We start from the raw sequence: 27,490 nt of genomic DNA on the forward strand, positions 1-27,490 counted from the left end.
TACTGCCGGAACTGAAGACTCTGAAAGGAAATCGGGTAGAAAGGTTAAATGAAAGCCATAATTAGCAAAAAAAGGGGATTGTCCGGTGGCAGAATGTTTGGCATTATTGTAAGCAAATTCTGCTAAAGGCAGCAGGGATACCCAATCGTCCTGTGTGAAGGATGTAAAGCATCTGATGTATTGTTCAAGGGTCTCATTGGTCCTTTCTGTCTGCCTGTTAGTTTGAGGATCATAAGCCGAGGATAAGGCCAATTCAATTTTTAGGGTTTCACACAGGGCTCTCCAGAAACGTGAGGTGAATTGTACCCCTCTATTGGAAACTATGTTTACAGGAACTCCATGAAGTCTGATGATCTCCTTGACAAATATACGAGCAGTTTCGATGGCAGACGGGGTTCCCCTTAAAGGCAGAAAATGAGCCATCGTGGTTAAACGGTCCACCACCACAAAGATGGCTGAGCACCCCTCAGAACATGGAAGCTCCACAATAAAATCCATAGAAATCATTTTCCATGGTCTATCGGGTACAGGTAAAGTTTTTAACAGGCCCCAAGCTCGATTCCTGGATGTCTTATTCTGGGTACAGATAGGGCAGGAGCTGACATATTTTTCGCAAAAGTCTTTCAGATTGGGCCACCAGAATGTACGCTGCACTAGTTCCAGGGTTTTGCGAACTCCAAAGTGGCCCGCCAGTGGATGATCGTGAAGAAGCGTCAAAACCTTGACCCGAACCTATTCAGGGACGAAAATTTGGCTTCCTTTCCAGAACAGTCCATCTCTGTTTATCAGAGTAATCCCTGTAGGCCTGGCTGACTCAGAGGATGCTTCCTTAATCTGGGAGAGTAAATCTGTTTGTAGGAGTAAGAAATTGTTTGCAGGTAAGATGGTGTCAGGAGTAGATAAGTCCTTAGGATTGTCATGCATTCGTGATAGTGCATCTGGTTTAATATTTTTTGAGCCTGGCCGATAAGTAATATGAAAAGAAAAACGTGAGAAAAACAGGGCCCAGCGGGTTTGTCGAGGCTTTTTTGTCGAGGTTCTTATGGTCAGTGTAAATTAGTACTGGATGCATAGCCCCCTCCAATAGGTACCTCCACTCCTCCAGTGCAGTCTTAATAGCGAGAAGCTCTCGGTCACCAACATCGATAGTTTTTCTCCGCAGGGGAGAGTTTTCGGGAGAAGGACCCTACAGGATGCATTACATCTTTGCTACCTTTACGTTGCGAAAGTATTGCACCTACCGCTATCTCAGAGGCATCAACCTCTAAAATAAACGGTAAAGATGGTTCAGGATGACTGAGGATTGGAGCTAAGGTAAACAGTCCTTTGAGGTTTTCGAAAGCATCTTGGGCTAGTTGATTCCAGGAAAAACGGGTATTTTGTTTGGTCAACTGCGTGATGGGTGCAATTATGGCTGAGAACCCCCTGATGAACTTCCTATAAAAGTTTTCAAACCCGACAAACCGCTGAATTCCCTTCTTGTCCAGGGGTACCGGCCAGTCCAGAACAGCGGAAACCTTCTGCGGGTCCATCTTGATGCCAGTTGAAGAGATTATTAACCCCAGCAATTGAATGCTCTGTTGCTCGAACTTGCATTTCTCCGCTTTTGCATAAAGTCTGTGTAAGCGAAAACGACCCAACACTCTGCAGACATGTTCTCGATGCAGATCAAGAGATTCCGAAAAGATCAAGATATCGTCCAGGTATGCGATCACAAACACATCTAGAAAGTCCCTGAGAACATCATTAATCAGGTGTTGGAAGGTCGCAGGGTCGTTGCAGAGTCCGAAGGGCATAACTAAGTATTCATAATGCCCGAATCGGGTTCAGAACGCTGTTTTCCACTCGTGCCCGGCCCAGATACGGATCAGATTATATGCCCCTCTTAGGTCAAGTTTAGTGAAAATGACGGCAGTCCTTAATTTCTGGAATAGTTCAGGTATCAAGGGTAGGGGGTACCGATTCTTGACCGTGATTTTGTTCAGTTCTCGGTAGTCTATACATGGGCGGAGAGACTTGTCCTTTTTGGTGACAAAAAATATTCCGGCACCAGCTGGGGAGGTGGAGTGGCGTATGAAGCCCTTGGCCAGGTTTTCATCTATATACGTCTTTAGTACTTCATGATAGTATTCATGATATTGTTTAGGTATGGCCTGGCAAATTTTCCGGTCGGTGTCCAGACAAAGCAGAGTGGCTGGAGGATCTTTCTTTAAACAGTGTTCTTGACAGTAGAATGACAGGAATTTTACTTCTCCAGATGCCCAGTGAATGTGTGGATTGTGAGCCTGCAGCCAGGGAATGCCCAGGATAATGGGAAACATAGGAGAGGTGATGGCATCAAGAACCAGCAGTTCCTTATGTTGGGAGGAAGTGGTAGCAGACAGAGGCAGGGTTTCCTGAGTTACTTGTCCGGATCTAATACGGGAACCATCAGCTAGGAATACAGAGAGTCCATGGGTTTTAGTCTGTAACGGGATGTTATGTTGGCTGGTAAAAGTTAAATCAATAAAGCAGCTGCATGCTCCGGAGTCAATGATGGCGTTGACCGGGATTATCTCTTCTTGGAGCTGTAATGAGAGAGGAAGGGCAAGGTGGGTAGAATTCACAGACAGAGCAGAGAGACTGGTATACACAGGAGATGGGCACTTACTTATTTTAACTGGACAATTAAGGACATAGTGCCCGGTTCCACCGCAATAGAGGCACAGATTAGGTTGCCGACGTCGAGCACGTTCTTCAGACGACAAGGCAGGTCGCATCAGTCCTAATTGCATAGGTTCTGAAGTGTCAGGCATGACATTAACTGGATTCATACTAGGCGATGGTAAGTAGCGTGCTGCAGGAACCGGTGCTCGTGCTGTCATCAAGGCCGGGTGGGATTGTAGAGCAGAGCGTTCAGATCGACGTTCCCGGAGGTGACGGTCAATTTGAATGGTCAAGGAGATCAAGGCCTCAAGGGTATTTGGTATACCCACTCGAGCAAGTTCGTCTTTTAATCCTTTAGATAGACCCATGCAAAACTGGTGACGCAGGGCCGCATCATTTCACTGAGTGTCCGCGCTCCAGCGCCTGAAGTCAGTGACATAATGGTCTGCGGCCTTGCTGGAGCGCGAACAGAGCTGATTCAGCTGTGGCAGTCTGTTGAGGGTCCTCGTATAGTTGCGCCATGGCTTCAAAAAAGGATGACAAAGATTGGGTTAGAGCTGAGTCTCCCTCAAGTAATCGATGAGCCCAGGTCTGAGGTTCCCCTTGTAGGAGGGAAATCACGAACCCCACCTTGGTGACTTCCAGCGAGAAGGTACGGGGCTGTAGTGCAAAAAAGAGCTGGCAGGCGTTGCGAAAGGCCCGAAACTTAGCCCGGTCTCCAGAGAATCTCTCAGGGATGGGGACCCTTGGTATAGGTGGAAGCATCACAACTGAAGGGGCTGTAGCAGTCTGTGCAGGAGCTGTGGCTGAAGAGGAGGCTAGAGGGTTAGACCCTGCAAGATTCTGAACTTGTTCTTCCAATCTGTTATAGTTATCCTGAAGGGATTGTACAGCTTGAGTGAGGGCCGCAAGGTGTGTGCATATTTCCTTCATCGGAGAGGTGTCTCCTGCAGGCTCATTCATGGCTGCTTCGTACTGTTAGGTACCTGGTAGTAGAGTTGCAGAGATCACAGGAGCTGGAGCTGGAGGTGCAACAGCAAGAGCAAACAGCAGGCACAAGCAGGGTCAGACAGTCCGGGTAGGCAGGTAGATGAGACAGGTAATCACGGCAGGCAGAGGCAGAGTCGGTAATCAAGCAGAGCTTGGCAACGGTATCTGGTAGAGGCAGCAGAGTAGTCAGGCAGGCCGGGTCAGGTTGGAGCAGGACGGATGGTCAGACAAGCCGGGTCAAATCAGGTAATAGTCAATCAGATGCAGGTTTAACAGGAATCACAGAGCTGAGACGAAGCAGCAATGCACCCATGGAACAGGGGAACTCTTATGCGCTCTTTGGCGCCAAAACGGCGTGAACGCGCACGCGCCTGTGCGCGCCACGCACCCGCGCGCGCCCGAGCGCCGCGCTGATGCATGGAAACAGTAGCAGTTTGTTGCCGTGTTTGCACAGGGGTGCGCCGGCGCATAGGCGCATGCAAGCGCCCAGGTCTGGCGCTGGTAGGTCCCTGACAGGCTGGAATGCTGTGTGAGAGCTGCGGAGCCATTTATATAGGCAGTGACCCCACCCCCTTGTGACGTCACGGTCCCAGCATGCGCAAGGACTCTGGCGTCATAAGGGGGTGTGACCCCAGAGTCCCTGCACATGCTGGGACCGTGACGTCACAAGGGGGTGGGGTCACCGCCTATATAAATGGCTCCGCAGCTCGCACACAGCATTCCAGACGGAGAGAGCGTTGTGTCAACATCGGAAGAAGAGAAGAAGAGAAGAAGCGATGAGACAGCGGTGACAAGACATCGGCACCAGACCGGGCTCCCGCTGGCAAAAGGGCTGGAAGAAGGTAGCAGAGGGGCCCAGGAGAAGAGGTGGAACACCAGGAGAAGTCGGAAGAAGACACCCCCCCAAGTCAGAAGAAGACCCCGGAGCTGCCTAATAAATTACTCTTAAAACCTGGGTAGTGTGTTTTTTGACACTTTTTTCCCTAGGTGAATGGGTAGGGGTACGATGTACCCCATACTCATTCACATAGGGTGGGGGGCCGGGATCTGGGGACCCCCTTGTTAAAGGGGGCTTCCGGATTCCGATAAGCCTTCTGCCCGCAGACCCCGACAATCAATGGCCAGGGAAGAGGCCCTTGTCCTCATCAACTTGGGGACAAGGTGCTTTGGGGTTGGGGGTCCGCAGGGAGCACCCCTCCCCCAAGGCACCCCCCCATGTTGAGGGCATGCGGCCTGGTACAGCTCAGGAGGGGTGTCGCTCGCTCGTCCCCACCCCCCTTTCCTGGCCAGCCTGGCTGCATGCTCGGATAAGGGTCTGGTATGGATTTTGGGGAGACCCCCACGCCGATTTTTCGGTGTAGGGGGTTCCCCTTACAGTCCATACCAGACCTAAGGGCCTGGTATGCCCCTGGGGGGGACCCATGTTGTTTTTTCATTTAAAATTTGGTGCGGCGTTCCCCCTCAGGATTCATACCTAACAGCTGTAAGCACTGCCTGTCGCTCATTGCGAAAGGTAAAAAAAAAAAAATTCTTTCCCGATGAGTGAGCCAGCGCGACATGCACAGTACCCTGTCGCCAAGAACCAGCGTGATGGGATCACGCTGGAAACACAATCTCGAGGTCAAGTACTGTAGATGTGTAATTTATGCTCCTAGAACTGAAGGTGCTCCCTGCATGTTGGGCCTCTGTATGTGGCCAGACTGTGTAAAAATCTCACATGTGGTATTGCCATTCTCAGGAGGAGGAGTAGAATGTATGTTGGGGTGTCATTGGAAGTATGGATATGCTGGTGTGTAAGAATTGTGGGAAAAATTACTACTTAAAAAAACTCACCATTAATATTATTATTATACAGGTTTTATATAGCGCCAACAGTTTGCGCAGCGCTTTACAAAATTATGGCAGACATTACAGTTATATTACAATTTGGTACAAGAGGAATCAGAGGGCCTTGCTCGATAGAGCTTACAATCTAAAAAGGAAGGGTCAATTGATACAAAAGGTAATAGCTGTGGGGGGGGGGGTGAGCTGATGGAGGAAGTAAAACAGTGTTAGTTAGAAGCAGGATAGGCTTCTTTGAAGAGAAGGTTTTTCAGGGATCTCCTAAAGATGGATACAGTAGGGGACAGTCGGACAGATTGGGGTAGGGAGTTCCAAAGGATGGGAGAAGCTCTGGAGAAATCCTGGAGGTGAGCATGACAGGAGGTGACAAAGGAGCTAGAGAGCAGGAGGTCTTGGGATGACCGAAGAGAGCGGCTTGGTTAGTATTTTGGGACTAGGTCAGTGATGTAGCTGGGGGCAGAGTTGTGGGAGGCTTTGTAAAATATTGTTAGTACTTTGAATTTCGTTTTTTGGGTAAGTGGAAGCCAGTGGAGGGATTGGCATAGAGGACACTGAATGGTTGGTAAGGTGGATGAGTCTTGCAGAAGCATTCATTATGGACTGAAGGGGGGATCGTGTATGTAACGGTAATCCAATAAGGAGGGAGTTGCAGTAGTCGAGGCGAGAGATGACCAGGCAGTGAATTAGAAGCTTGGTGGTGTCATTAGTTAAAAAGAGGCGTATTCTGGAGATGTTGCGGAGGCGGCATGATTTGGACAGGGATTGGACGTGGGCCTGAAAGGACAGTTCAGAGTCTAAGGTTACCCCTAGCACCCTGGCATGCAGGGACGGACTGATAGTTCTGCCATTGATCTTGACAGAGAAGTCGGGGGAAGGGGCACATGGGGGAGAAAATATTAAGAGCTCAGTTTTAGATAGATTCCATTTGAGGAAGTGGTTAGACTTCCAGGCTGATATGTCTGTTAGTAAATCAGTGATGCATGAGAAGATTGATGGGGTGAGCTGAGGGGTAGAGAGATATATTTGGGTGTCATCAGCATATAAACGGTAGTGAAAGCCATTGGAGGCTATCAGCTGACCCAAGGAGGAAGTGTAGATCAAGAATAGTAGAGGTCCAAGGACAAAACCTTGGGGGACCCCAATGGTAAGAGGAGTTGGAGAAGAGGAAGTGGAGTTGTAAGTGACACTGAAGGTGCGATGAGATAGGTACTGTAAGATTACCATGCCTCTTACTAAATACCTTGGAATGTCTACTTTCCAAAAAGAGGTCATTTGGTGGGTATTTGTACTGTCCAGGCTTGTTAGGGTCTCAAGAAATGAGATTGGCCGTCAGTACATCAGGTGTGATCAATTTCCAGTGATTAGCACCATAACCTGTACACTCTATTGAGTAATTGTCATTCAAAGTGTGAGAGTGCTGAAAGATGAAAATTGGTCTGGGGAGGAAGGGGGTGAAAGTGGCCGGTAGGCAAGTGGTTCATTGAACAAACTGAAGTTAGAAGATGATTGGCCACCATGTGCAGCTGCAGATTCTGAGTGCTCCAGTTTTAGTAAATCGCACTCAGAGGGTCTGGTGTGCATCTTGTGGGGGGACCATAGAAAGACTACAAGTCCCAGTCTATTCCAATGTATATATGAGTACAAGTTTTATATATTATGCCTGACCTACATCAGCTTCAGTTTATCAGCTTTTTAAAAACAATATTCAGATATTTTGGAAAAGCTCACCCTCACTTAGGAACTGGACTGCAACAGTTAACAGAAGTCTGCGTTTCCGAGAATACATTCAAAATATAACAAGATAACACCAACGGCCAATACTCTGTCACTATATGTATTTAAATATTTGTGCTTGTTTTGTGGCTTGCATGCGCCAGCCTCATCTGACGTATTTTATTCTTAATGAAATGATATATAAATCTCGAAAAGAGGAAATATTAAAACAGAAAGTATTCTACTCTGAAGTGTCAGCGTATTACTTCAACGTGTGCGCGCTATATTCTATTTGACCAGGGGTAGATATAATAATACCGAACCTTGGCTGGTTCTGATACAATCCAATACATGCCCTGTATACATTACATTCTGGAGGACTACAAGTCCCAGCATGTCCTGTATACATTGTATATTATATATCGGAGGACTACAAGTCTCAGCATGTCCTGTATACATTGTATAATATACACCAGAGGACTACTTGTCCAAGCATGTCCTGTATACATTGTATATTATACACCGGAGGACTACAAGTCCCAGCATGTCCTGTATACATTGTATATTATACACAGGAGGACTACAAGTCCCAGCATGTCCTGTAATACATTGTATATTATACACCGGAGGACTACAAGTCCCAGCATGTCCTGTAATACATTGTATAATATACACCAGAGGACTACAAGTCTCAGCATGTCCTGTATAAATTGTATATTATACACATGAGGACTACAAGCCCCAGCATGTCCTGTACACATTGTATATTATACACCAGAGGACTACAAGTCCTAGCATGTCCTGTATAAATCGTATATCATAGAGTGGAGAACTACAAGTCCCAGCATGTCCTGTAGACATTGTATATTATACACAAGAGGACTACAAGTCCCAGCATGTCCTGTATACATTGTATATTATACACAAGAGGACTACAAATCCCAGCATGTCCTGTATACATTGTATATTATACACTGGAGGACTACAAGTCCCAGCATGTCCTGTATACATTTTATATTATACACAAGAGGACTACAAGTCCCACCATGTCCTGTATACATTGTATATTATACACAGGAGTACTACAAGTCCCAGCATGTCCTGTATACATTGTATATTATACACAGGAGTACTACAAGTCCCAGCATGTCCTGTATACATTGTATATTATATATCGGAAGACTACAAGTCCCAGCTATGAGTAAGCGATCCGCAGAGCTGATTATCTGTACATTCTATCCATGGTGCTTTGTACATGATTTGTTCCTGATTTTACAATAAAGAAATTTCATTGGATTATATTCTCCTGGTGTGCGGCTGTCCGGACTTTTTTCTTCCCTCACTACAAGTCCCAGCATGTCCTGTATAAATTGTATATTATACTCGGGAGGACAACAAGTCCCAGCATGTCCTGTGTATTATCCGGAGGAGGATAATACACAGGAGGACTACAAGTCTCAGCATGTCATGTATACATTGTATATTATACACAGAAGGACTACAAGTCTCAGCATGTCATGTATACATTGTATATTATACACAGAAGGACTACAAGTCTCAGCATGTCATGTATACATTGTATATTATACACAGGAGGACTACAAGTCTCAGCATGTCATGTATACATTGTATATTATACACAGAAGGACTACAAGTCTCAGCATGTCATGTATACATTGTATATTATACACAGAAGGACTACAAGTCTCAGCATGTCATGTATACATTGTATATTATACACAGAAGGACTACAAGTCTCAGCATGTCATGTATACATTGTATATTATACACAGAAGGACTACAAGTCTCAGCATGTCATGTATACATTGTATATTATACACCGGAGGACTACAAGTCCCAGCATGTCCTGTATACATTGTCTATTATACACCGGAGGACTAAAAGTCTCAGCATGTCCTGTATACATTGTATATTATATATCGGAGGACTACAAGTCTCAGCATGTCCTGTATACATTGTATATTATACACAGGAGGACTACAAGTCCCAGCATGTCCTGTATACATTGTCTATTATACACCGGAGGACTAAAAGTCTCAGCATGTCCTGTATACATTGTATACTATACACAGGAGGACTACAAGTCCCAGCATGTCCTATATACATTGTATATTATACACAGGAGGACTACAAGTCCCAGCATGTCCTGTATACATTGTCTATTATACACCGGAGGACTAAAAGTCTCAGCATGTCCTGTATACATTGTATATTATATATCGGAGGACTACAAGTCTCAGCATGTCCTGTATACATTGTATATTATACACAGGAGGACTACAAGTCTCAGCATGTCCTGTATACATTGTATATTATACACAGGAAGACTACAAGTCTCAGCATGTCCTGTATACATTGTATATTATACATAGGAAGACTACAAGTCCCAGTATGTCCTGTATACATTGTATACTATACACAGGAGGACTACAAGTCCCAGCATGTCTTATATACATTGTATATTATATACAGGAGGACTACAAGTCCCAGTATGTCCTGTATACATTGTATATTATACACAGAAGGACTACAAGTCCCAGCATGTCCTGTATACATTGTATATTATAGAGTGGAGGTGAGTCTTGTCCTTGTACCCGGTATGTATGAAGGTGCCCCTCCTCCCATGAAGGGTGTTATCTGTCCTAGGAGAAGTTTTTCCTTATCTCAGGGGTCAGACTTCCCTGTAAAATGTAGAAGAAGGTGGAGGACTCTGATTGGTGTGTTGGTTGGGGGTGTGTCCAGTGGTGGGAGGACGGGGGAGGGGGGGGTCTCTTGGTGCTGTGCAGCTGGCAGTGGAGGGAGGATTTCCCACCTGAACACAAAGATGTCACTTTCCAGGAACACCCAATAAAACTGCCGCCAGGTAAGTGTCAAATATTGGAAGATACAATTAATATTTCAGTATCTTTAGGTGTATCCGGAGAGTTTTTTGATAGTTCAATAGTCAGGCTGACTTACACCAAAGTGTGGTTTTATTGTCACACAATTGTCATCATAGAAGTATAACAGTTCAGTGGAGGGAAACACGAATATAAGAAATAAAGGAAGTCATTATAAAGATGTGACAAGATGATGGAAGCGTGTGTCCTCATATCTCCATAGTCTTCCATGTCTCATGTGTCCTCATATCTCCATAGTCTTCCATGTCTCATGTGTCCTCATATCTCCATAGTCTTCCATGTCTCATGTGTCCTCATATCTCCATAGTCTTCCATGTCTCATGTGTCCTCATATCTCCATAGTCTGACATGTCTGATGTGTCCTCATATCTCCAAAGTCTTCCATGTCTCATGTGTCCTCATATCTCCATAGTCTTCCATGTCTCATGTGTCCTCATATCTCCATAGTCTTCCATGTCTGATGTGTCCTCATATCTCCATAGTCTTCCATGTCTCATGTGTCCTCATATCTCCATAGTCTTCCATGTCTGATGTGTCCTCATATCTTCATAGTCTTCCATGTCTCATGTGTCCTCATATCTCCATAGTCTTCCATGTCTCATGTCTCCTCATGTCTCCATACTTCCTAGTGTGAGTGAGAAGAATCCGGATATGACATTGTCTGTCACAGAGTATATGTTGAGTCTTCAATGTCTCATATGTCCTCATATCTCCATACTTTCTAGTGTGAGTGAGAAGAATCCAGATATGAGGTTGTCCTTTACAGAGTATATGTAGAGTCTTCCATGTCTCATGTGTCCTCATGTCTCCATAATACTCCCTAGTGTGAGTGAGACAAATCCAGATATTACGTTGTCTGTCACAAAGTATATGTAGAGTCTTCCATGTCTCATGTGTCCTCATGTCTCCATACTTTCTAGTGTGAGTGAGAAGAATCCGGATATGACATTGTCTGTCACAGAGTATATGTAGAGTTTTCCATGTGTCATGTATCCTCATGTCTCCATACTTCCTAGTGTGTGTGAGAATGTCTCCATACTTTCTAGTGTGAGTTAGAAGAATCCAGATATTATGTTGTCTATCACAGAATATATGTAGAGTCTTCCATGTCTCATGTGTCCTCATATCTCCATAGTCTTCCATGTCTCATGTGTCCTCATATCTCCATAGTCTTCCATGTCTCATGTGTCCTCATATCTCCATAGTCTTCCATGTCTCATGTGTCCTCATATCTCCATAGTCTTCCATGTCTCATGTGTCCTCATATCTCCATAGTCTTCCATGTCTCATGTGTCCTCATGTCTCCATACTTCCTAGTGTGAGTGAGAAGAATCTGGATATGACGTTGTCTGTCACAGAGTATATGTAGAGTCTTCCATGTCTCATATGTCCTCATATCTCCATACTTTCTAGTGTGAGTGAGAAGAATTCAGATATGAGGTTGTCTGTCACAGAATATATGTAGAGTCTTCCATGTCTCATGTGTCCTCATGTCTCCATAATACTTCCTAGTGTGAGTGAGAAGATTCCAGATATTATGTTGTCTGTCACAAAGTATATGTAGAGTCTTCCATGTCTCATGTGTCCACATGTCTCCATACTTCCTAGTGTGAGTGAGAAGAATCCGGATATGACGTTGTCTGTCACAGAGTATATGTAGAGTCTTCCATGTCTCATGTGTCCTCATGTCTCCATACTTCCTAGTGTGAGTGAGAAGAATCTGGATATGACGTTGTCTGTCACAGAGTATATGTAGAGTCTTCCATGTCTCATATGTCCTCATATCTCCATACTTTCTAGTGTGAGTGAGAAGAATTCAGATATGAGGTTGTCTGTCACAGAGTATATGTAGAGTCTTCCATGTCTCATGTGTCCTCATGTCTCCATAATACTTCCTAATGTGAGTGAGAAGATTCCAGATATTACGTTGTCTGTCACAAAGTATATGTAGAGTCTTCCATGTCTCATGTGTCCACATGTCTCCATACTTTCTAGTGTGAGTGAGAAGAATCCGGATATGACGTTGTCTGTCACAGAGTATATGTAGAGTCTTCCATGTCTCATGTGTCCTCATGTCTCAATACTTCCTAGTGTGAGTGAGAAGAATCTGGATATGACGTTGTCTGTCACAGAGTATATGTAGAGTCTTCCATGTCTCATATGTCCTCATATCTCCATACTTTCTAGTGTGAGTGAGAAGAATTCAGATATGACGTTGTCTGTCACAGAGTATATGTAGAGTCTTCCATGTCTCATATGTCCTCATATCTCCATACTTTCTAGTGTGAGTGAGAAGAATCCAGATATTACGTTGTCTGTCACAAAGTAAATGTAGAGTTTTCCATGTCTCATGTGTCCTTATGTCTCCATACTGTCATGGTTATGCAATAGTGTTGTCTATCAGCTTAACTGTTTCCATGTGTTCATCTCTAAAGACCAGCTGACTCTCACCTGACTGCTTTTATTAACTCTCCTCTAGCATGGCTCCACCCCAGCTCCTATCAGAGAACTCTATATTAACCTCTGCACTGCAGGTCAGCCCTGCTGATCAACCTTTGTGTGTTTGGCTTCCTGTTCCTGCCTGCCGTGTGCTCTACGTTTGTTTCTGTTTCTGACCTTGGCGTGTTCTCTACTATTCCTGTCTGCTCGTGACCCTGACCTCTGGCGTGTCCCCGACTATCCCTGTTTGCCTGTGACCCTGAACCTTGGCGTGAACTCTGTTGTCCTTGTCTGCTTGTGGCCCTGACCTTGGCTTATTCCTTTACTATCCCTATCCTCCTGTTGCCTACTGTGGGTGTGAGCTGGGGGACCCTGGGGGTCGCAACTTGGAGTCAGTTGCAGCCTAGTCCATCCTCACCTCTAGAGGCTCTGGTTAAAACCTGCTGGCTCTTAGACTCCGCGCCCCAGGAAATCCTACGCTCTAACCCCGGTGGGATCAGTGTTGATGTCCCAGCGGCCCTGCCTTCCTTACCACCAGGACTCCCATCCGCAGCAGTCAGCCGTAGGGTCCACTGCCTTGTGGTGCACTCCTGATCCCAACGGTGTGCATCTGTCACCCAGCCTCTAGGTGACCTGACAGTTTGATCAGCCATGGACCCGGCTGACCTGCCGCTTACTGCAGCCGATCCATTACAGGGCATAGTTCGCAGACTCCAGGCCCAGGAATCTAATCAGACTCAGGTGATGCGATTCCTTAAGGATATGGCTTCCCGCTTCGAGCAGCTCCAGGCCTCCTTGGGAAACACGAACCTGCAGCCTCAAGTGCAATCAGCAGCTGCACCTATCGCACCAGTCGCATCCACACATTCATATTCACTGCCAGCTCCGTCTCGTTTTTCTGGGGACTCAAAGGCCTGCAGGGGCTTCCTCAGCCAATGCACCATTCATTTTGAGCTCCAGCCTCAAAACTTTCTGTCTGATCGGGCTAAGGTAGCCTATATAATTTCCCTCCTCTCTGGTGAAGCTTTAGCTTGGGCTGCCCCCCTGTGGGAGAAGAATGACCCGGTGGTTTCCAGCCTGTTCGACTTCTTGACACTTTTTCGTAACATCTTCGAGGAGCCAGCTCGGGTTTCTTCAGCGGCTAGTGCTCTTTTACGCCTTCGCCAAGAATCTTGTTCAGTGGAACAAAATGCGCTTCAGTTCTGTATCCTCACATCTGAATTGAGCTGGAACAATGAGGCCCTGGTCGCAACCTTTTTACATGGCCTCTCTGACCGAGTGAAGGACGAATTAGCAGGAAGTGCCATCCCCGCCAGTCTGGACGATGTAATTTCCTTGTGCAATCAGATTGACATTCAGTTCCAGGAGAGGTCCCCAGAAAAAAGACGCCAGCACCCTCTAGGTCCTAGTCAGCCAGAACTCTTCTCCCGTCGCCCTGTGGAGCATCCTCTGCCTGCTGAGGAACCTATGCAGCTGGGCCAGACCAGACTAACCCCCGAAGAACGTGCTAGATGCAGAACTCTGGGCTTGTGTCTTTATTGTTGGGGCAAGGGTCATTTTCGTGACTCCTGCTCGCTTCGTCCGGGAAACGCTTGGGTCTAATACATTTAGGAGGTGGAGTATTAAACCAAGAAACATCACCTTCTCGTCTTCTTCTTCCGGTGTTCCTCCCCAATCGGTCCTAGCATATCTGGGCTCCGGGGTTGCAATTTTATGGATTGGAGAACTGCTTCTTCTATGAAGCTTACCCTTTCTCCCCTCGCTACACCACTGGTAGTCTCGGCAATTGATGGCACTGTGCTCCCAGGGGGCCCTATCCGTTTCCAGATGCTACCGATTAGGATGTCGGTAGGGATACTCCACCAGGAGTGGATTTCCTTCCTCATTCTACCCAAGGCCTCTACCCCCATTGTATTAGGCCTTCCTTGGCTACAGCTCCACTCTCCACATGTGGACTGGGTCTCTGGGCAGATCCTGGCTTGGGGCCCTTCGTGTTTCTTGTCCTGTCTTCTCAAGGTGGTCCCCAAGGAGAGACTTCCCATTGCTACCACATCTGTATCTTCTGATCTTCCCTCGGCATACAGCGATTACCGGGATGTATTCTGTAAGAAGTCTGCTGAGGTGCTTCCTTCCCACAGATCTTTTGACTGTGCCATTGACCTTGTCCCTGGAGCAACTCTACCCAGGGGTCGTACCTACCCTCTGTCCATTCCAGAGACCCAGACCATGTCTGAGTATGGCGCTGAGAATTTGGAGAGAGGTTTCATCCGGAAATCCTCGTCGCCTGCAGGAGCAGGGTTCTTTTTCATTGCTAAAAAGGATGATACCCTCAGACCCTGCATCGACTATCGAGGGTTAAATGCAGTGACTATCAAAAAACGATACCCCTTACCTCTAATATCTGAGCTATTTGACAGATTGAAGGGGGGCTTCCATTTTCACCAAGTTGGATCTCAGAGGTGCATACAATCTCATTAGAATACGGGAAGGTGACGAATGGAAGACTGCGTTTAACACTAGGGATGGGCATTACGAATACCTGGTTATGCCTTTTGGTTTGTGTAATGCTCCAGCTGTGTTCCAGGACTTTGTCAATGAAATCTTCAGGGATCTACTATACCAGTTTGTTGTCATCTATCTGGATGACATTCTCATCTTTTCTGAAAATCTGCTTGCTCACAGAAACCATGTCCGCACCGTTCTTCAGCGCCTTAGAGAGAATAATCTCTATGCCAAGTTGTAGAAATGTTCCTTTGAATGTCCTGAGGTCCTGTTTCTGGGATGTTTTGTTTCTAGTTTGGGTCTTCGCATGGATCCCGGAAAGGTCTCGGCCATTACCAACTGGCCCCTTCCTAGCCTTAAGGCCACACAGCGCTTTCTTGGCTTCACAAATTATTATAGGCAGTTCATAAGGAATTACTCTTCCATTGCCGTGCCTATTATCGCTTTAACCAAGAAGGGTGCGAATGCCAAAGACTGGCCTCCCGAGGCTGTCTCTGCGTTTAACGATCTGAAACAGGCCTTTGTTTCTGGACCTCTCTTGAGAAGACCAAATCCTGAGGACCCATTTTTTATTGAAGTAGATACTTCTTCGATGGGGGTGGGAGCTGTGCTTCTTCAGTTCTTTGAGAAGAGACATCAACCATGTGCGTTCTCCCAAAAATTTTCTCAGGCAGAGAGAAATTATGGCATTGGTGATCGGGAACTTCTCACAATTAAATTGGCGTTGGAAGAGTGGCGTCATCTCTTGGAGGGTTCCCCTCACTCCATTACCATCTTTACTGATCACAAGAATCTACAATACCTACAGAATGCTAAACGTCTGAACCCCAGACAGGCCAGGTGGAGTCTCTTCTTTTCTCGTTTTAAATTCACGATTACGTACAAACCTGGTTCCTGCAACAGTCGGGCTGATGTGCTCTCTAGGTCATTTGACACTTTGGACGAGGAGTCCACCCCTGATCCTGAGCCGATAATTCCAACCTCATGCATTGTTGCCCATTCTACCACCCTGGAATCAAAAATTCCTCCTGGCAAGACCTTTGTTCCCACGGAGCTAAGAGCTAAGATCCTTCGTTGGGGACATGATTCCAAAGTGGCAGGTCATGCTGGAATCCTCCGATCCTTCCTGCTCATCAGTCGTCTCTACTGGTGGCCTAACCTCTGCTCGGATGTTAAAGATTATGTTAAGGCTTGTCATGTCTGTGCTCAGTCTAAATCTTCCACACAAGCCCCTGCTGGTCTTCTCACGCCCTTGCCCATTCCTAAGGAGTCCTGGTCTCACATCGCCATGGATTTTATCACCGATCTTCCACTGTCGGAGAATAATACAGCCATTTGGGTGGTAATCGATCGGTTCTCCAAGATGGCTCATTTTGTTCCTCTTCCTGGTCTCCCTTCTGCCTCTGCCTTGGTTCCTATTTTTGTACGAGAGATTTTCCGCCTTCATGGTGTTCCTTCCCATGTCGTTTCTGACAGGGGTGTTCAGTTTATGTCCCGTTTTTGGAGAGCCTTTTGCAAATCCCTCAACATTACCTTGGATTTTACCTCTTCTTACCATCCCCAATCCAATGGCCAGACTTAGAGGGTTAATCAGGAGTTGGAGGTCTTTCTCGGTACCTTGGTCTCGGCTCATCACGATGATTGGGCATCACTACTCCCGTGGGCAGAGTTCTCCCACAATAATAATAATCATGTCAACGTCAGTTCTCAGAAAACACCCTTTATCACTGTTTATGGAAAACATCCTCAACTCTTCCTATGAACTGTTCTTCCGACGTTCCAGCCTTAGCTACTGTTCAGGAATCATTCAATTCCATGCAGGCTAACGTTCATGATTCCCTCCAGAAAGCTGCCATCAAATTCAAGAATTTTGCTGACCGTCGCAGGCGTAAGCCGCCTTCTCTTCAGCCAGGAGACAAAGTCTGGCTCTCCACCAGGAACATCAAACTCCGGGTCCCTTCTCTCAAATTTGCCCCAAGATTCATTGGTCCGTACACCATAACTTCCAAATTGAATCCGGTTTGTTTCAAGCTCCAGATTCCCAAAAGCCTCAAAATCTCTAACTCCTTCCATGTTGCCCTTCTGAAGCCTTTAGTCCTCATTAAGTCCTCTCGTCCTCTTTCTACCACAGCGCCGGTCTCTGAGGATGATCAGGAGTATGAGGTTAGCCAAATTTTGGATTCCCGACTCTGTAGAGGCATTCTCCAGTACCTCGTGCATTGGAAGGGGTTTGGTCCTGAGGAGAGGTCGTGGGTCAAGGCTTCTGAGGTCTTTGCACCTCGTCTGTTGAGGAAGTTTCATTTGGAGTTCCCCTCTAAACCTGGTCCCAAGCGGGGAAGGGGGAGGCCTTGTAAGAGGGGGGGGTACTGTCATGGTTATGCAATAGTGTTGTCTATCAGCTTACCTGTTTCCATGTGTTCATCTCTAAAGACCAGCTGACTCTCACCTGACTGCTTTTATTAACTCTCCTCTAGCATGGCTCCACCCCAGCTCCTATCAGAGAACTCTATATTACCCTCTGCACTGCAGGTCAGCCCTGCTGATCAACCTTTGTGTGTTTGGCTTCCTGTTCCTGCCTGCCGTGTACTCTACGTTTGTTTCTGTTACCGACCTTGGCGTGTTCTCTACTATTCCTGTCTGCTCGTGACCCTGACCTCTGGCGTGTCCCCGACTATACCTGTTTGCATGTGACACTGAACCTTGGCGTGAACTCTGTTGTCCTTGTCTGCTTGTGGCCCTGACCTTGGCTTATTCCTTTACTATCCCTATCCTCCTGTTGCCTACTGTGGGTGTGAGCTGGGGGACCCTGGGGGTCGCGACCTGGAGCCAGTTGCAGCCCAGTCCATCCTCACCTCTAGAGGCTTTGGTGAAAACCTGCTGGCTCTTAGACTCCGCACCCCAGGGAATCCTACGCTCTAACTCCGGTGGGATCAGTGTTGGTGTCCCAGTGGCCCTGCCTTCCTTACCACCCGGACTCCCATCCACAGCAGTCAGCCGTAGGGTCCACTGCCTTGTGGTGCACTCCTGATCCCAACGATGTGCATCTGTCACCCAGCCTCTAGGTGACCTGACACATACTTCCTAGTGTGTGTGAGAATGTCTCCATACTTTCTAGTGTGAGTGAGAAGAATCCAGATATAACGTTGTCTGTCACAGAATATATGTAGAGTCTTCCATGTCTCATGTGAGTACACATGAGACATGGAAGACTCTACATATACTCTGTGACAAACAATGTCATATCCGGATTCTTCTCACTCACACTAGGAAGTATGGAGACATGAGGACACATGAGACATGGAAGACTCTACATATACTCTGTGACAGACAACGTCATATCCAGATTCTTCTCACTCACAATAGGAAGTATGGAGACATGAGGACACATGAGACTTGGAAGACTCTACATAGTGTGTCAGCATTGGTGTCAGGCTATAGATATAGATCCTATAAGATGTCTTCATGTGTTACATGTAGACGTCAAAACTCCACAAAGCTCAGAACCTTGTATGGCAAACATTAATTTACTAAATTCAGCCATGTATGGACTTTGAGTGACAAGCACACATATAAGGCTGGCCATACATTATACAATTTTCTTATTCAATTTCATTTAGATTTACCTTCAACTATGTAGTGCAAGGGCCTACCTGATTGCATACAAATTGAAAGGGTTTAGGTTTAACCTCATATTATATGGTTTTGGTAAATCTAAAGGAAAGGCTGGCCATACATTATACAATTTTCTTATTCAATTTCATTTAGATTTTCCTTCAACTGTATACATTGTATATTATACACATGAGGACTACAAGTCCCAGCATGTCCTGTATACATTGTATATTATACACATGAGGACTACAAGTCCCAGCATGTCCTGTATACATTGTATATTATACACCGGAGGACTACAAGTCCCAGCATGTCCTGTATACATTGTATACTATACACCAAAGAACTACAAGTCCCAGCATGTCCTGTATACATTGTATATTATAGAGTGGAGGTGAGTCTTGTCTGTGTACCCCCGGTATGTATGAAGGTGCCCCTCCCCCATGAAGGGTGTTATCTGTCCTAGGAGAAGCTTTTCCTTATCTCAGGGGTCTGACTTACCTGTAAAATGTAGAAGAAGGTGGAGGACTCTGATTGGTGTGTTGGTTGGGGGTGTGTCCAGTGGTGGAAGGACGGGGGAGGGGGGGGGGTCTCTTGGTGCTGTGCAGCTGGCAGTGGAGGGAGGATTTCCCACCTGAACACAAAGATGTCACTTTCCAGGAACACTCAATAAAACTGCCGCTAGGTAAATGTAAAATATTGGAAGATACAATTAATATTTCAGTATCTTTAGGTGTTTCCAGATGATTTGTTTGATAGTTCAATAGTCAGGCTGACTTACACCAAAGTGTGGTTTTATTGTCACACAATTGTCATCATAGAAACAATGTAAAAAGTATAACAGTTCAGTGGAGGGAAACACGAATATAAGAAATAAGGGAAGTCATTATAAAGATGTGACAAGATGATGGAAGCGTGTGTCCTCATATCTCCATAGTCTTCCATGTCTCATGTGTCCTCATATCTCCATAGTCTTCCATGTCTCATGTGTCCTCATATCTCCATAGTCTTCCATGTCTCATGTGTCCTCATATCTCCATAGTCTTCCATGTCTCGTGTGTCCTCATATCTCCATAGTCTTCCATGTCTCATGTGTCCTCATATCTCCATAGTCTTCCATGTCTCATGTGTCCTTATATCTCCATAGTCTTCCATGTCTCATGTGTCCTCATATCTCCATAGTCTTCCATGTCACATGTGTCCACATATCTCCATAGTCTTCCATGTCTCATGTGTCCTCATATCTCCATAGTCTTTCATGTCTCATGTGTCCTCATATCTCCATAGTCTTCCATGTCACATGTGTCCTCATATCTCCATAGTATTCCATGTCTCATGTGTCCTCATGTCTCCATACTTCCTAGTGTAAGCGAGAAGAATCCCGGTATGACGTTGTCTATCACAGAGTATATGGAGATTCTTCCATGTCTCATGTGTCCTCATGTCTCCATACTTCCTAGTGTGAGTGAGAAGAATCCGGATATGACGTTGTCTGTCATAGAGTATATGTAGAGTCTTCCATGTCTCATGTGTCCTCATATCTCCATACTTCCTAGTGTGAGTGAGAAGAATCCGGATATGACATTGTCTGTCACAGAGTATATGTAGAGTCTTCCATGTCTCATATGTCCTCATATCTCCATACTTTCTAGTGTGAGTGAGAAGAATCCAGATATGAGGTTGTCTGTCACAGAGTATATGTAGAGTCTTCCATGTCTCATGTGTCCTCATGTCTCCATAATACTTCCTAGTGGGAGTGAGAAGAATCCAGATATTACATTGTCTGTCACAGAGTATATGTAGAGTCTTCCATGTCTCATGTGTCCTCATGTCTCCATAATACTTCCTAGTGGGAGTGAGAAGAATCCAGATATTACATTGTCTGTCACAGAGTATATGGAGAGTCTTCCATGTCTCATGTGTCCTCATATCTCCATACTTCCTAGTGTGAGTGAGAAGAATCCAGAGATGAATCTGTCACAGAGTATATGTAGAGTCTTCCATGTCTCAGGTGTCCTCATATCTCCATACTTCCTAGTGTGAGTGAGAAGAATCCGGATATGACGTTGTCTGTCACAGAATATATGTAGAGTCTTCCATGTCTCATGTGAGGACACATGAGACATGGAAGACTCTACATATACTCTGTGACAGACAATGTCATATCCAGATTCTTCTCACTCACAATAGGAAGTATGGAGACATGAGGACACATGAGACTTGGAAGACTCTACATAGTGTGTCAGCATTGGTGTCAGGCTATAGATATAGATCCTATAAGATGTCTTCATGTGTTATATGTAGTTGTCAAAACTCCACAAAGCTCAGAACCTTGTATGGCAAAGATTAATTTACTAAATTCAGTCATGTATGGACTTTGAGTGACAAGCACATATATAAGGCTGGCCATACATTATACAATTTTCTTATTCAATTTCATTTAGATTTACCTTCAACTATGTAGAGCAAGGGCCTACCTGATTGCATACAAATTGAAAGGGTTTAGATTTAACCTCATATTATATGGTTTTGGTAAATCTAAAGGAAAGTTGAACAAGAAAAATGTATAGTGTATGACCATGCGTTTCTGAGTAATGCCGTATAACCAAAAGTCTATGTATGTAACACATACAGTGGGGATGGAAAGTATTCAGACCCCTTAAATTGTTTCACTCTTTGTTTTATTGCAGCCATTTGCTAAAATCATTTAAGTTCATTTTTTTCCTCATTAATGTACACACAGCACCCCATATTATACACACAGCACCCCATATTGTACACACAGCACCCCATATTGTACACACAGCACCCCATATTGTACACACAGCACCCCATATTGTACACACAGCACCCCATATTGTACACACAGCACCCCATATTGTACACACAACACCCCATATTGTACACACAGCACCCCATATTGTACACACATCACCCCATATTGTACACACAGCACCTCATATTGTACACACAGCACCCCATATTGTACACACAACACCCCATATTGTACACACAGCACCTCATATTGTACACACATCACCCCATATTGTACACACAGCACCTCATATTGTACACACAGCACCCCATATTGTACACACAGCACCCCATATTGTACACACAGCACCTCATATTGTACACACAGCACCCCATATTGTACACACAGCACTCCATATTGTACACACAGCACCCCATATTGTACACACAGCACCCCATATTGTACACACAGCACCCCATATTGTACACACAACACCCCATATTGTATACACAGCACCCCATATTGTACACACAGCACCCCATATTGTACACACAGCACCTCATATTGTACACACAGCACCCCATATTGTATACACAGCACCCCATATTGTACACACAGCACCCCATATTGTACACACAGTACCCCATATTATACACACAGCACCCCATATTGTACACACAGCACCCCATATTGTACACACAGCACTCCATATTGTACACACAGCACCCCATATTGTACACACAGCACCCCATATTGTACACACAGCACCCCATATTGTACACACAACACCCCATATTGTATACACAGCACCCCATATTGTACACACAGCACCCCATATTGTAGACACAGCACCTCATATTGTACACACAGCACCTCATATTATACACACAGCACCCCATATTGTACACACAGCACCTCATATTATACACACAGCACCCCATATTGTACACACAGCACCTCATTAATGTACACACAGCACCCCATATTGACAGAAAAACACAGAATTGTTGACATTTTTGCAGGTTTATTAAAAAAGAAAAACTGAAATATCACATGGTCCTAAGTATTCAGACCCTTTGCTCAGTATTTAGTAGAAGCCCCTTTTGATGAGTCTTTTGGGGAAAGATCCAACAAGTTTTTCACACCTGGATTTGGGGATCCTCTGCCATTCCTCCTTGCAGATCCTCTCCAGTTCTGTCAGGTTGGATGGTAAACGTTGGTGGACGGCCATTTTTAGGTCTCTCCAGAGATGCTCAATTGGGTTTAAGTCAGGGCTCTGGCTGGGCCATTCAAGAACAGTCACAGAGTTGTTGTGAAGCCACTCCTTCGTTATTTTAGCTGTGTGCTTAGGGTCATTGTCTTGTTGGAAGGTAAACCTTCAGCCCAGTCTGAGGTCCTGAGCAATCTGGAGAAGGTTTTCATCCAGGATATCCCTGTACTTGGCCACATCCATCTTTCCCTTGATTGCAACCAGTCGTCTTGTCCTTGCAGCTGAAAAACACCCCCACAGCATGATGCTGCCACCACCATGCTTCACTGTTGGGACTGCATTGGTGATGAGCAGTGCCTGGTTTTCTCCACACATACCGCTTATGCCCTGTACACACAGTCGGATTTTCCGACGGAAAATGTGTAATAGGACCTTGTGGTCAGAAATTCCGACCGTGTGTGGGCTCCATCACACATTTTCCATCGGAATTTCCGACACACAAAGTTTGAGAGCAGGCTATAAAATTTTCCGACAACAAAATCCGTTGTCGGAAATTCCGATTGTGTGTACACAAATCCGACGCACAAAGTGCCACGCATGCTCAGAATAAATTAAGAGATGAAAGCTATTGGCTACTGCCCCATTTATAGTCCTGACATACTTGTTTTATGTCACCGCGTTCAGAACGATCGGATTTTCCGACAACTTCGTGTGTATGCAAGACAAGTTTGAGCCAACATCCGTCGGAAAAAATCCATGGATTTTGTTGTCAGAATGTCCGATCAATGTCCTACCATGTGTACAGGGCATTAGAATTAAGGCCAAAAAGTTCTATCTTGGTCTCATCAGACAAAAGAATCTTATTTCTCACCATCTTGGAGTCCTTCGGGTGTTTTTTAGCAAACTCCATGCGGGCTTTCATGTGTCTTGCACTGAGGAGAGGCTTCCGTCGGGCCACTCTGCAATAAAGCCCTGACTGGTGGAGGGCTGCAGTGATGGTTGACTCTCTACAACTTTCTCCCGACTGCATCTCTGGAGCTCAGCCACAGTGATCTTTGGGTTCTTCTTTACCTCTCTCACCAAGGCTCTTCTCCCCAGATAGCTCAGTTTGGCCGGACGGCCAGCTCTAGGAATGGTTCTGGTGGTCCCAAACGTCTTCCATTTAAGGATTATGGAGGCCACTGTGCTCTTAGGAAACTTAAGTGCAGCAGATTTTTTTTTTTACCTTGATCTGTGCCTTGCCACAATTCTGTCTCTGAGCTCTTCAGGCAGTTCCTTTGACCTCATGATTCTCATTTGCTCTGACATGCACTGTGAGCTGTAAGGTCTTATATAGACAGGTGTGTGGCTTTCCTAATCAAGTCCAATCAGTATAATCAAACACAGCTGGACTCAAATGAAGGTGTAGAACCATCTCAAGGATGATCAGAAGAAATGGACAGCACCTGAGTTATATATATGAGTGTCACAGCAAAGGGTCTGAATACTTAGGACCATGTGATATTTCAGTTTTTCTTTTTTAATAAATCTCCGAAAATGTCAACAATTCTGTGTTTTTCTGTCAATATGGGGTGCTGTGTGTACAATATGGGGTGCTGTGTGTACAATATGGGGGTGCTGTGTGTACAATATGGGGTGCTGTGTGTACAATATGGGGTGCTGTGTGTACAATATGGGGGGCTGTGTGTACAATATGGGGGGCTGTGTGTACAATATGGGGGGCTGTGTGTACAATATGGGGTGTTGTGTGTACAATATGGGGTGCTGTGTGTACAATATGGGGGGCTGTGTATACAATATGGGGTGCTGTGTGTACAATATGGGGTGCTGTGTGTACAATATGGGGGGCTGTGTGTACATTAATGAGGAAAAAAATGAACTTAAATGATTTTAGCAAATGGCTGCAATATAACAAAGAGCGAAAAATTTAAGGGGGTCTGAATACTTTCCGTCCCCACTGTATTACCAAATTATACAACATAAATGACAGAATACACACAGATAATATTATTTGAGTGATAATACACTAATTCTAACTAACAGTATTATTGCGTTTTTACAGAGTCTTGTCTATTGTCTCTGTGACATTCTATATACCAAGATACTGGATACCCATCCCCCAACTAGTTACATTGGCAGAAATATTTCTAGCTGAGTCCTAACTGAAGAATCTGACACAGTGATTTGTTCGGGTCATTCACACATTTTATTATTATGATTAATCATAGAAACAAATATTTTCTCATGCATGCCATTAAAATATAATATAATTATTCATTTGGAATAATAATCTAACAGTAAGAAACCTTTCCTTCCCTCTCAGAATTTTCTGCCCTCTTGGCTGTGAGAGCGACTCATTCACCACTTAACTCTACCATACTTTGTGCTGTAGAATTGGGCAAACGGTTCGGCCTGGGCATGAGTTCAGGCTGAACACTGGCTGTTCGCCGAACAACCGAATTATCGGGGCATTCAACGGTTTGTTTGGCCCGCCAAATGACCACAATGCACTGCGCCACCACACAATGCATTGGAAGCCCTGCTTGGCTGAAGCAATGAAAGCTTTGCCCAATCAGGGCACAGAGCACTATCAGTTTTTTTTTTCTTCAAAACTTTTAGTTTTTTTTTTTTTTTTTTAGCAAAAAAATAAAAAAAACCCCGTGATACCACCAAAAGAAAGCTCCATCTGTGTAAAAAAATGCTAAAAATGTTACTTGGGTACAGTGTAGCACAACTGAGTGATTGTCATTCAAAGTACAATATCGGTGAAAGCTAAAAATTGGCAGGAAGGAGGTATATGTTCCCAGTAAGCAAGTGGCTAGGGGGCAGGAACCACACCGTAGCAGAGATTCTTGCAGCTCTGCAGGGACAGGCCCAGAGGTGGTTCACGCCACGCCAGCTGGAGTCAGGAATGGTGGTGTGCGATAATGGCGCAAACCTCCTGTCCGCCCTTAGACAGGGAAAGTTGACACATGTGCCATGCCTGGCACGTGTCCTCCAATTTGATGGTGTAGCGTTTCCTAAATAAGTACCCAGGGTTGGAAGATCTACTAAAGCAGGCCAGAAGAGTCTGTAGCCATTTCAGATGGTCATACACAGCCAGTGCTCGGTTGAAATTCAGAAAGGCAGAGCAGTGGGAGGAAGAGGAGGACTTCCTTTCCTCTCAAGGCCCACTTTATGCAGACACCATTGTTCCTACACCCCAGAACCCACAGGAGGAGGAGGATTCTGGCAGTTTTGGAGGTATTGAAGCAGAGAAAGACATATGTCAATCCTTAAGAGATAGTTTTTCATACCCAGAACCCTTGGGAGTAGGACGTGGCTGGGAGGAGGCAGTTTCAAATACTGTAATCCTCAATGGCCCCCGAGGACTCTGCTTCTCATACCTCCACAAACGTGCCGTGCATGGACTCCCTCATTCTTCAAAGCCTGCTAAGGGACCCAAGAATTTGTGGCATCAAGGAGAAGGATCGCTATTGGTTGGCAACCCCCCTTGGCCACCGTTACAAGGGGAAGTCTCAGAACTCATCCCATCCCTACAGAGGAAGCAGAAGATGAAATCACTTGAGGACACCTTAAAGAGGAGTTTATGCAACGCCTTTCCAGACTCTGGTAGGTTACAGTCTGGTGGAAAACGTTGTTTTGAGGCTTCTTTTGGTCAAGAGAGAAGGGGTGGACAAGGGAGACGCCTTAGTGATGCCTTTCAAAATTGTTTTAGTCCTCGGTGCCCAGGGCTGTCAGCTTCCACATTCCATTGGCAGAATTTGCATCATATGGTGGGAGATTATCTAGTAGCAAAAAACTGATATGAAGAGCTTTCTAGTTGATGATCCACTGGGTTACAAACAACTTTTTATAATTGATGCTATGAATGATTTTTTTTGCACTGTTGTTTTGGATAAGCACATTTCCTTTCTATACATAATAATAATAAATAATGAGAAATAATATATATCCCGTTTCTCTCTCGGGACTTTCTGTATGAAATGTTCTCCATGAGCTGATTGTTTTCAGTCCTTCCTGTACTGCCCCTCCCCCATAGTGATCCCACATTACACCCCCCTGTTTTCTTTCTTCCCTCCCCCACATTACCCGATCTCTCCGGAAGTTTCTCCTTCAACTTCTTGTCTGTCTCTGACTGCAGCACCATGTGAGAGGAGGGGGAGGGGGTGTCCTCCATTTTTTGTAGCTCAGAGAGGAGGAGATGTGTCCTCCATTTTCTTGTAGCTCGGAGAGGGGGAGGGGTGTCCTCCATTTTCTTGTAGCTCAGAGATTCAATCTTCCTGTAATGACACAATGACTTCTCATTGTTTAGAAGAAACGTGTCTTTTATTTTTTGTAGCTCAGAGAGGAGGAGATGTGTCCTCCATTTTCTTGTAGCTCAGAGAGGGGCAGGGGCAGTCCTCCATTTTCTTGTAGCTCAGAGAGGGGGAGGGGCAGTCCACCATTTTCTTGTAGCTCAGGGATTCAATCTTTCTGTAATGACACAATGACTTCTCATTGTTTAGAAGAAATGTGTCCATTGATGAAGATCTTCCTCCTTTATATACAATGTATCCATGGGGGAGGGGGAGTCCTGTGTCATCAGCCCCACCCAATGTATCCACCCACTTCTTCTCCTAACTCAGCTTTACCCTTTCACTGCTAGAACTCTCCTATTCCTGATTTATTTCCCATGAACATGTAGCTCCGCCCACACATAATCTATTATGGGACAATAAAACGATGGCGATGTGATTTATGACGTCTCTCGGTATTTGTAGAACTGTTTATCACCCCGATATTTCCAGTAATACATGAAATGGATTGTAGTGCCCCCCGACACCATCCCATTCCCATTCCCCCTACACAATGTAACCC

General features: G+C 45.3%; 1 protein-coding gene and 1 long non-coding RNA gene across 2 annotated transcripts in view; one reads left to right on the plus strand and one right to left on the minus strand.

Moving 5' to 3' along the window:
* Positions 1-27,490, plus strand: part of LOC141126606 (uncharacterized) — a 757,790-nt gene that overhangs the window by 711,616 nt on the left and 18,684 nt on the right.
* On the minus strand, positions 19,443-26,851 carry LOC141126611 (uncharacterized). The gene is made up of 2 exons (XR_012241414.1): positions 26,723-26,851; positions 19,443-20,511 (listed from the first exon to the last, which is right to left on the minus strand). It is a non-coding gene; the product is annotated as an uncharacterized lncRNA (long non-coding RNA).

This window comes from Aquarana catesbeiana, linkage group LG02 (genome assembly GCF_042186555.1).
Source record: "Aquarana catesbeiana isolate 2022-GZ linkage group LG02, ASM4218655v1, whole genome shotgun sequence".
NCBI classification, from domain to species: Eukaryota; Metazoa; Chordata; class Amphibia; order Anura; family Ranidae; genus Aquarana; species Aquarana catesbeiana.